Source organism: Melopsittacus undulatus, chromosome 4 (genome assembly GCF_012275295.1).
Source record: "Melopsittacus undulatus isolate bMelUnd1 chromosome 4, bMelUnd1.mat.Z, whole genome shotgun sequence".
NCBI classification, from domain to species: Eukaryota; Metazoa; Chordata; class Aves; order Psittaciformes; family Psittaculidae; genus Melopsittacus; species Melopsittacus undulatus.
Window position 1 is genome coordinate 90,026,773 of NC_047530.1, and position 12,000 is coordinate 90,038,772.

At 38.9% G+C, this 12,000-nt stretch overlaps 1 long non-coding RNA gene across 1 annotated transcript in view; it reads right to left on the bottom strand.

The window, feature by feature from the left end:
* Window positions 1-12,000, bottom strand: part of LOC115947283 (uncharacterized) — a 21,840-nt gene continuing 9,840 nt past the window's right edge. Inside the window, exons 2-6 of the long non-coding RNA XR_004081225.2 lie at window positions 6,364-6,467; window positions 4,015-4,130; window positions 3,003-3,132; window positions 2,282-2,340; window positions 1-811 (exon numbers count right to left, since the gene is read on the bottom strand). This is a non-coding gene — a long non-coding RNA (uncharacterized lncRNA). The remainder of the gene's footprint in view (window positions 812-2,281; window positions 2,341-3,002; window positions 3,133-4,014; window positions 4,131-6,363; window positions 6,468-12,000) is intronic.

Below are 12,000 nucleotides of genomic sequence, written 5' to 3' on the forward strand. Positions count from 1 at the left end.
AAGAAATAGAGTCTCTCATGAGAAAAAAAACAGAGGAAAGAGACCATCTCCACCCCAGCCCAGTCTCTGATTGCTGTTGCTGTTCTCACTTGCCTACAGGAGGCAAATGCTTTTGCTAATGTGTATGAATGTCCATAGTATACTTTAAGCAAGACTGTCAAAGTAAAGCAATGCCTCAGTTTTAGCCCTGTTTGACTGCTTGGACTTCCATGTGTAAAAATTCTCTGTGATTACAAACTGAAGTGGGTGCTTTGCTATGAAGTGGAGTGGTTTATATTTGATTCCCCTTATGACTAAGAGAAGAGGAGTGTTAACAAGTATCTTAAAATAGTTAATTTATTATTTGTCATTCACAAATAGTCTAAAATAAGAAGTTTTAAAGCAAGAGACAGTTCTGCTCTTGAGCTAACTGAAGCACTTCATTTTGTTCCAGCTTTCACAGTGCATGTCACTGCTTAAAAAAATGAAAAGGCAGGAAATGCAGCAAAATGTTGACACAATCCTAACTCAAGCATCACTAATACATCAGAGCCCAGTTCAGATCTCCCACTGGTTTATTCTATTTTAGTTTCCTGCAGAAAATAATTTAAAAAAGGGGAAATGGGATGCAGACAGGATGGCAGAAGCAAAGCACCAGCTCATCTTTCCAGGAACTGACACATTTGTTTGGACCTTTGAGCAAATCTAGCAGTTCACTACTGCCAGCAAGAGGCCATCTCACTTCTTCCTTGCTTGCTTCTCTGCTCTTCCAGCTGCATATTCCCATGCACAGGTCTGCTGTTTGCCTGCCCCTGCACTGAGCTGATGCATCCTGGAAAACCGCAGAAAAGGACATCAATTGGTGGGGAGGGGGAAATAAAAGGGAAGAAAAAAAGAATAGACAAGAAAAATTTCTGCTAAATTAGCAAGCTGCAGATGGTTTGGGAGAGTGCCACAGCTGTCCCACTGCGGAGGCAGGACTGGTCCCTTCACATCCAGGAGCATCCTGCTGCACCTGGGCCAGGCAGGCAGCCCTGAGCCTGGGGCGCTGTGTGTCCTCCCATCCCCATCATGCTTTGGCTGGGGCCCTTGGGCCACTCTCACATTCACCCAGTTGGGAAAACATGGGGAGGGCCCTTAACACCCACTGCAGTTCCATTCCCCACCAGTGCCCTGCAGCCTGGCCGCACTATGGGAGCGGTTATTCTTCTTTGACTTTTCCATCTACCCAAAGCAGCAGCAAGTGGTTAATATACAAACATTCAGGAGGTAAATAAAACAAACCAGCAGCAAAATGCTTTCTTTTTTTTCCCCTACACTATGTGCAGGATTACTCCAGCACTCCCCTCAACTGCAGTTCATAATAAATTATGTCAAATATGGTTATGGTTTCCTAGAGCCACATGTGAGCACTGCCTAAAGCTTGCATTTGTTTGTTTTGCTTCTCGACTCACTCTCCCTTACCTCCTAGGCAGCCAGCAGGAGAGATTGTCTCTTTAGGCCCAGAGCTTAACTAAGAGGTGATATATAAAGTTGAGCCATATTAAACCACTCTTGCAGTAAGTACAGCACCCAAGGACACTCTGTACAGATTCAGATTACTGTGCCCTCCCTTCCCCTCCGCGCCCCACTTTAGGTTAATAATTTGCCACTGGTCTATTTTGGTATTTTTGGCACCTTCCCACTGGGCTCCAAAGCTGCACCAGCACCCTAGGGAAGCTGGCATCTCCCCATCCCAGAGCAACATAGGAATGCGGCTTGAAACAAACAACGCATGATCCCCACAAAAGCTTCATGCTTGTAGCAAGGAAACTTATGGCAACAAAGTTAGACAAATATGAAAAGAAAAGCCAAACTCTATTTGATCGACCAGTCAGTTTGCACTGTTCACAGAAATGCATTTTATAAAGTCTATTCTAATCTAACTTTACAAGTCCCGCCCCCTCATCATATTTTCATCAGTTACCCTGTTTTGCCTTTTTTAACTTCATGCAGTTACTCTGCTGCCATGTCAGAAAACATGAAATTTCATCTCTATACCTGATTCTAAGTTATGCAACAGAAAGCTCAAAGTTAGAAAGAAAACTTAGTAACTTGGTTTTTTTTAGAAATCACTTCTACATCACAGCGATTGATTTATTGAACAGTGTTGATGTAGTCTGTCTGAATATTAATCTTTGAAATCTTTTATGCTGCTGGTTTTAGAGATACCTATAATAAGCTGCTCCTAGATGAAAATAATGTACAATGAATTCAATATAGTAAGAAAAGAGAACAGAGGCAAAGCAAAACTAAACCTTACCCTAAGACTTCCGGCAGACAAACACAAAATTTTTCTGACTTTTTTAAAGTACCGTTTTCCTGTAGAATAAAAATTAGGGTTATATGATTCCACTGTACACAGTGGAAGTTGTTCTTCAACAACTGCACTGTAAGAGCACTGTCTCTACAATCAATATAGAACCTTATATTAAAAAAGACACTGTGTAAAAACAATGCATAATTGTTATACTACATTTGGAAAAATAAATATCTGAAGGTCACTATTACAAATATTTAGGTAGAACAACGAACACTCCTATAAATACAATTTGAAACAATAAGCTCATAATAAAAAAGTCAAAAGTTTTCACTGAATAAACTCAAATGCTAAGACCAGTATGGACATGGTGTAAAACAATAAATTAAAATGCAAAATTCATAATCTTATTCCTTATGAATAAGGAAATTCATAACCTTATTATATGTTCATACCCAGCATATGATACTAATCATATAATTCGAACTACGGTGCTTAAAAGCAATTGCAAGAGGATGTAATTATAACCCCAATAGCTGTCTTGATAGTGCCTTTTTTACTGCCTGCAGTTATGTCCATCAATCTGCTCACAGCTTTTTTGAAGTTGACAAAATACAGAGAAGACTAAGTTGCTGTAACAAGTTAGGCCTTGTCTTTGCAGCAGTCATCATTTTTATGGATAAAACAACTTCCCACTGTCCTTAAACCAACTGGAAATACTCACATGCACTACTTCAACTGGAGACCAGTTGGAGTACATTGGAGGATTTTAATTCACCTATTTTTCATAATTGTTGCTCTGAAAACCATCCAAACACTGATTTTCTGTCCAAATAGATTAATTATTATGAAAGCTGGAAAATGAAACAGGAATGAAATAGAATTAATTAGTAGCCATTTATGGATAGATGAAGTCTCTTCCAGCACACTAAAGCACTGAAAATTTCATTACTAATCAATGACATTGCATAGATACTAGAAAGTAAGAACTTGAGCAGCATTTCAGGGTCATTTAACTATAAATTCAGTTAACTGAAGTTACTTTCAGTTGGGTTAGGATCTAGTACATTACCTAAGAAGTCTTCCAGAAATGTTCACAGCAGCTTAAACAGCTTATGTTATTAGTTCCAGATACCATCCCATCGGTAAAACTTTTCTCAGTTTTAGTTGAAAGGAAGATTTTTCAATGACAGATAGCCAGTGATTTTCCTCCCACCTCTAAATAAGTGGTTTTATAAATGTATGCAATTCAACCCCAGATTTGTATGAATAGGGTTTATAAATATTTCCGGAAGTGCTGGCATTTATTTCTGGCAGTTCCAGCCTAGCATTATGCTTATGTGCTATATTACAGATCAGGTTTTAAGCACTATTAAAGAAAAAAAAAAAAAGAGGTTGCTTTTATAACAGTGTGATGGTACATTCATAACATAGAATTTTTGCATAGCGAATTTTTAAATGGGTATTCCATTATGTTTTTGTATTTCTAATGCATGATAGTAAGCACAAAGGAAATTATAATTACTCCTCAAAATGTACCTGTCAGATAGCTCAGTGAATATTTGAACCTTTACATCTTGGGAATCTGGGAAAGAGAAACACTAATTTTTTTAAAGCAGTGGAACCATGAGTAAGATCTGAATAATATTTTTTCCTACATTGCTATCCAAGATGAAAGTTTATCATCCTAATGAAGATGAAATTTTATTTATTTAGCAATATTTTCAGTACTCTACCTTGCTGCAATTCATCTTCGAGGGAAGCAAGTGACCTATGATAGCTACTGCAGAATGCTTGTGCAATGTACCAGTTTTTTAGAAGCTCTGGATCCTTCAGAATTTGTAACCAAAAGCTGTAAAAAAAAAGAAAAAAGTGCTTGTTTTGTTTTTTTTTTTTGCCAGTTTAAAAACCATTTCTCAATCAGCAAGAGTGATCACCAAAACATTTCACTGAATATTAAATATTTCATTAGTTTCTGTCCTGCAATGGACCTCTCCAACATTCTTGGCATCAGTTTTCATCCGCGACCAGGCTTGGATTCAAATCAGCTGTTTAAATGCAAACACAATCTGGGTTAATTTTATCCTTGTGGTTACTGCAGTTCAGTACTAAGATAAATCTGGCCACATCCACACACGTTGCTATTAAGGAATGCATGTATTTAAAAGAAACCTGATGAAATAATTGCCTTTTAATGTTCAATTGCAAATAGACTTTGATTTATAATTATTTTTTATGAACCTTATTTGAAACATCTCTCCAAGGATGGCATCAGTTAAGGATCTGTTTAGTACAACAAGGGGTCAAAGATCTATTTTGAGAACATAAAAGACTCTTGGAATTGTCATAAGAGGAAAAGAGAGGATGGAGCATTTTTTTTACACCAAAGGCACAAATACACTTAAATGGCTTTCACATATCTGAGTATTTATTTCCCTAAACTAAAGTAAAAATTTTGACACATTATTAAGACACCTTATTCTGTGTGCAAAGCTACTCAATTTGCTGTAAACCTCTGTATCACTGTGTCAGTAGTTAAAAACCTAAGGTCCTTGCTTTCAAAAAGGAAGAAAATCTTCAAATATAGAATAATCCTTAAAAAGTCCAATTTCTGCCATAAATACGGAAAGCACTTTGAAAAATCAAACAGCAGAAAAAAAATGCTTTGCTTTCAATCCAAAGCGCAGCCAGCCTTTGGGTCATATTCCTTGATGGTTCTGGTCTTTTGGGATTTCTTTCTTTATTTTCCATGCAAATTTACTTTTACAAATACAGTTTGCATTACCCCAGAGTCCTCTGTAAAAAGAAAAATCACAGTTCAATATAGGCTTAAGAATTGGAAAGGGCTTTTTTCTTAGATAGCTTAGACATTGTTAATAAGGGTATCCTTTAGTGGTTGAGTAAGATGACATTCTACATCAAATACATTTGGACATATCACATTATTGTGGCTTTGATGGTCTACAGGGCTCATACTTTTATCCCCAGTTTGATTTTATTGTGTTAAAACAATTCCTCTACACTGAGTCACATAATATAAGCCTCCAGATAAAATAATTTCACTTCCTTACATTGAAAATTTTTGGCAAGAGCCAGGTACTGACATAAAATGCTGACCTGCTAAGGAGGAAAATACACTTTTCAGTGCACTCAACAAGCTGTTGACTAGCTCCCATCTACTGCTCATCTGAGGGGCAAGGGTGGGCATGTCTTCCTTTAATACTAACTCCAGTAACACCAAACTCAAGAATTTGAAAGTCACAAATCAAAACCCCAAGATTATGTGCAGAAAAAAAGTTTTACTTTTTTTTCTCCATTTTGGTTTTCAAGGCTGAGATTACAGGAGTGCAGCTGGATTAGTTTTCTTTGGCTCTTCTCACAAACACAAAGCTGGGCATTTTTTATTTCCATGGAACCTGATATGTTTACTTTGTCATATGACTTGCAGATCTTCAGAAAACAGAGACTGTGAGATAACAGAGATCACTGGAACCACCAGCACTGTATTTATTACTATTATTGTTGTTGCTATTATTTACTATTACCATAGTGAAATATAGAGCTATGTGATGATGCGAATGCTAGCACCAAAACCATAGTACCCCAGAATCCCTCAGCAGGTTGGCTATGGGATCAGAAATAAGCTACAAACCTAAGTATTTGAAGTTGTATGCTTGTAGAAAAAACAGTTTATAAATGTAGGAAATATTGTTGCTCAGTCCATCCGGTTCATCTGGTTATGAGAAAACTAACTGTGAAAACCAGCAATGCATTAATATTTTTGCTGTGCCACATAACAGATTCTTAAGTAAAACTAAAGTATCAGTATCACTGGAATCTTTGTATTTTGATATTAGAGAACTGGAACTATTAATATACTTTTAAGTCCTACAGACTAGTCTCTGAGCATATTAATAATATTTCTCTATTCTTTTCTTAATCATAAAAACAGTTATGCAAATTATAACCATGTAACAGGACTTGAATATGGATTGCATTTCTTGAGAGCAATTAATATATAACCTCTTTGGCTAACAACAGAATTAAGTCTCAAATCTGGCAGCGAAAGGAAATATAAAATAAACCTATTTGTGATGAAATGAAGCCACATCTTTTCCCTGGTTTCTGCGGATCTCTTTCTCTCCCTTCCTTCCAGTTCTGGCATGTTCCTGGTGATTCATCTCTCCAGCTGCAAAGAAATTTTAAGAGTGTAGTTACACTTTCTCCTATCCTTATCTAAAAATATACCCTCTGTTATAAGCATTTGTAAGGAGAGAGAAGATAAAATGCCCCTTTTTTATCTAAGTGTTAAAAAATGACAACCAACAACAAGGTTGATACTCATGCCTTTGGTTTGCCTATTTTATAACCCTTTCAGAAGAAATACTGTAACATGGAGATAAATCAAGTGTAATGCATTCTGAATTATATTTACCTACCTTACTGATGTTTTCAGCATGCAATCCAATCCACTATTTGATAGCTAAGAAAAATAAAAATGATTTGCCATATGTTTAGCTGTTGTTGCCCTCTTATTAAAGTATTAACAAACTCCTAAAATCAGACTCTGTATTCAGACAAATAGCATCTCCATTCAATTCAATGGGAGAACAGGTTCCAGTGGGAGTACACAGGGCCTGCATTATTTGCGTCACTTCAGTAAAGTTATTCATGTAAGTAGAGCATGATTTAGACTCATTTCCACAGGATTGCTGATATATCTTGTGTAACCTAGGAATTTACAGTTTTAGGAATTTGCAGCCTATCTGGCTTGAAAAGGACTGTAGTCTTAGACCAGAATTTGTTTTTTTACCAACTCCTAAAAAAAGACAATAGCAAATATTTCCTTTTAGCAGTAATATACTGCTCATCGTTAATGTTTTCAAAACATTTCCCATGACCATTTACTAACTTTGTAAACCTCATGCAAGAGATTCCTAGAGATCCTTTGCAAACTGCTTGTTAGTCTCATGAAAGTCACTAGACCTCCACTCCTAAAAGGCACAGTATTATGGAAAAGTCACAGAAATAATGTAATTCAAACACCCACTTATTATTGCTGTACTGACTTAATTCTGCCTTAAACTATGAACGGGCTTTACTTTCAGGGTTAACCACACAATAAGAACAGTTTTGTGGTCTTGGGAAAGAGCCAACAACAACAAAAAAGTCCTGAATGCACAGGATGCCAGAAAAGCCACCCTGAAAAGCATTTCTTTATTTTCTAGAAAAGAATGAAGTTGCTGTGGCACCCACACTGTCCTCAGAGTTACAGTTAGGTTTTCAACAGCCTACAGCTTATACAGCAATATCAAATGAGGAAATTAAACATTTCTGACAAAGAAGAAACGAAGGAAGGAACGTTGTCTGATTTTGTATTGCCTGGCCCCAGCACTGAGTTTTCTAATCACAGCACTCAGCCTACACAGAAGAGTTTTAGAAGAAATAGTGAAAAACGTGATTTCAAATTCCATGCTAGAATTTTTTGACCAAGTTTTATAATGACACATGCAAAGTCCATTCAGACTGCTGAAAATTATTTTACTGATCGTCATCCTTATTCTTGCTTCCACAGGAAATCAGTTACAATCACCTAGGGACATACCTGGCTATACTGGGAATGCTTAGCAAAGGCAGCAGGCTTAAAAATAGCTACATCTGTTATAGTCTGAGACAAAACTCAATGGAAGTTAAACTGATTTTCAATGCCAACGGAGTAAACCTGGCTTTTTCATTTCAAGGAATTACACTTAGTTGGACAGACATGGAAGAGGTATAATGATAATACAACCTTGATAATATGACCATGAGAGTTCTAGAAAAGGAGCAAGAGTCAGTGGTGTGCAGGGGTAACAACCCATTATTTCAAGTCTTATTCTTTGTGACCCACTTGGCCAGCTTCAGCCACATGTCACAAGACAAATATGCCACAACTAACAGCAGAACCAGATTTAACATGTCAATTTTGGGAAAAAAACAAAAGCAAAAAACCACCAAAACAACAACAACCAAAAAAGCACTCTGAGTAAATAAATAAATAAATACATTCTATCTTGTGATAGTGCAGTAATATTAAGTGAGTTGCCCAGCCTTTGCAAAAAGGCAGTTTTAATGTGATGGAGAGGTTATATAACTCTTGTTCTTTTCACTGGCAACATTCCTTTAGTGAATGGAAGTAGTATCTGATGTTTCAATGGTCCTAAACAAAAGAGTGGCAGATTTTGATCTGTAACAACAAGCCACTACAGAGTTTCTTAATGTAAATTTTTAACTCAGAACTAATTTTAGTTACTTTATTTTTAGCAATGGCTTAAATTGTATTTCATGGAATCACAGAGTCAGAGAACAGTTAGGGTTGGAAAGGACCTTAAGATCATTTAGTTCCAAACCCCCTGCCATGGGCAGGGACACCTCACACTTAACCATGTCACCCAAGGCTTCATCCAACCTGGCCTTGAACACTGCCAGGGATAGAGCAACTTCCCTGGGCAACCCATTCCAGTACCTCACCACCCTAACAGTAAAGAATTTCTTCCTTATATCCAGTCTAAACCACTGTTGTTTAAGTTTCAACCCATTACCCCTTGTCCTATCACTACAGTCCCTAATGAAGAGTCCCTCTCCAGCATCCTTGTAGGCCCCCTTCAGATACTGGAAGGCTGCTATGAGGTCTCCACGCAGCCTTCTCTTCTCCAGGCTGAACAGCCCCAACTTTCTCAGCCTGTCTTCACATGGGAGGTGCTCCAGTTCCCTGATCATCCTTGTGGCCTCCTCTGGACTTGTTCCAACAGCTCCATGTCCTTTTTATGTTGAGGACACCAGAACTGCACACAATACTCCAAGTGAGGTCTCAGAAGAGCAGAGTAGAGGGGCAGGATCACCTACTTTGAACTGCTGGTCATGTTCCTTTTGATGCAGCCCAGGATATGGTTGGCTTTCTGGGCTGTGAGTACACTGCTGGCTCATGTTCATTTTCTCATCGACCAACACCCCTAAGTCCTTCTCCGCAGGACTACCATGAATTTCTTCTTTGCCCAGCCTGTAGCTGTGCCTGGGATTGCTCCCACCAAGGTGTAGGACCTTGCACTTGTCATAGTTAAACTTCATGAGGTTGGCATCAGCCCACCTCACAAGTGTGTCAAGGTCCCTCTGAATGGCATTCCTTCCCTCTAGCATATCAACCGAACCACACAGCTTGGTGTCATTGGCAAACTTGCTGAGGGCGCACTCAATCCCACTGTCCATGTCACTCACAAAGATGTTGAACAAGACCGGTCCCAACACCGATCCCTGAGGGACACCACTCGTTACAAGTCTCCAGCCGGACACTGAGTCATTGACTACAACTCTGCATGTACCCATCCAGCCAGTTCTTTATCTACCCAGTGGTCCACCTATCAAATTGATGTCTCTCCAATTTAGAGACAAGGATGTCATGTGGGACAGTGTCAAACGCTTTGCACAAGTCCAGGTAGATGACGTCAACTGCTCTACCCCTGTCCATCAGTTCCATGGCCCCATCATAGAAGGCCACCAAATTGGTCAGGCAGGATTTCCCCTTAGTGAAGCCATGCTGGCTGTCACCAAGCACCTTGTTGTTTTTCATGTGCCTTAGCATGCCTTCCAGGAGAATCTGCTCCAAGATTTTGCCAGGCACAGAGGTGAGACTGACTGGTCTGTAGTTCCCTGGGTCATCCATTTTCCCCTTCTTGAAAAGGGACATTATATTTCCCTTTTTCCAGTCATCGGGAACTTCACCTGACTGCAATGTCAGGTGAAGTTATAATGTTATAATTTGAAATTCCAAGTTATAATGTTTCAAGATGGGAAAACCCAGAATGTTTTCATACCAGCTGTGTACCAATTTGTATTCTTTGTTCTAACACCTGCAAAATTACACAAATAAATTAAAACATCGCTGATTAAGAACAAAAAGAGATATTTAATTGAAACTGCCTTCTCCACATGGTAAAGATTAAATCAAAATCATAAAAAATATTGCTACACATGTTCAGGGCAAAAAAAGGAGTTTAACGCCCTATACATTAAAAAAGCCACGTGCAAGTAAGAACTTCAGCAAGATCCAAAACATTGTCACTGTAGGCTATAATACACTCACATACTGACAGGATGAAGAATTTAGGGGGCACCCCAGCTGGCCTGCCCCTCAGCTTGCTCTAACTCAAACTCTAACCTTTGCTTCTAAATCTGGTATCAATAAAAGCTTTTAAGTTGTGGTAAACCCAAATTTAAATTCACATTGAACAATTCAACTTAATAATAACCAAGAGATCAGAAGCCCAAATCAGTCATAAAATCAAATATATCTCACTGTATCCTCAGGCTCCAAGCCTAACCCTAGCCCTAACCTAATTCATGTTAAAGTCTCTTCAATTTCTGGGTCCTAAGGGGTTCATTTTGCTCAGTTTAGGATAAGCGTTAGCAAGCCACCTTTCTTAGACTTGTATCATCCACAGACAGTAATTCTTGAGCACTGCAGGAGATGGTGGGGTCAGCTGTAGGATTAGACTGCAGACTTTGGACACTTGTCCAGGTATCATTTTATGGATGTTTTTTAGATTAATTACAAGAAGGGGTTCCATATGCAGTGGTCTGGAGGTGGGTCTTGGGACTATTTCTGATTGATTTGTGGACAGGAAACACACAAAGGGGCAGCAATGTTTGCGAAACCTGAGCTTCTGTCAAACCAGTAAGTCTACAGATACACAGGCTGCAGATTAGGACTGCATCTTGCTTTGCCTAATAAAGCTGACATAGTAGGATTATGAGCTACTCCAGATGGTTTGACACATTGCAGGACAGTTGCTGTGTCCAGGGTTCTGATTAAATTTTCTGTTAACCTCTTACCATCTTCTCAAGTGAGAGTCATTTCTTCTCACAACAGAACATGTCAGAAGGAGCCAGACAAACAGATTTTCAAAGGTGGAACAGAAGATAGCCCTGAGGTTACTGGCCCAAAGCAAAGTCAAAGGATTACTGAAGAGCTATGCAGCAGGCTAGGGATAAATTTTACTTCAGTTAGCTACTCTGAGAGTAGTTTTAAACCAGATAATAGTAAGGTGCTTAATGGGGATATCTACTCCCAAACAATCACACACGATGGAAGGAGAAGTCTCCAGCAAAGAGCACAGCAGGGCAAATACAGGCATACAGGAGGAGTAAGGATATTCCCAGGCAGTACAGACCTATAGCTTCGACGGCCACTAGATGTTGCCACTGTTCTTCTCTGAGTTACCTGGGGTTTTGGCGTGCGCCTGATGTGGTATTAAGTCTGGAGGGTTTAAAATCTTTGGAAATCCTTTCTTCCTAATCTGTCCTCTTTTAGCGTTCACATGTGGTGTTGCTCAGTCCCACATACAAGAGGAGAAGGGCAGCCTCATACCAGGGAGTTTTGGCACTGAGAGGCTTGGAGGCAATTCCTGGGTGGTAGCATGTAGGGCATGCGGGCTAATAGGCTGCCCAGCAAGTAACACACCATGGGCACGTCAGCTATTTCAACACACACTCCAGCTCTGTGATAAAATCCTACATAGCTGTCCCAGTCCTATATTTCCTTAGGCATTAAGGACACTTAGTGGCAGGATAGAACCTGGCATTAACAGTTTCTCCTATTGTAGTTCTACAAAATACTAATCTTCCTGATGTTTGTGTGAAATTGGAAGAGATTAAGCATATATGAAATATTTCAAAATAACAAATAT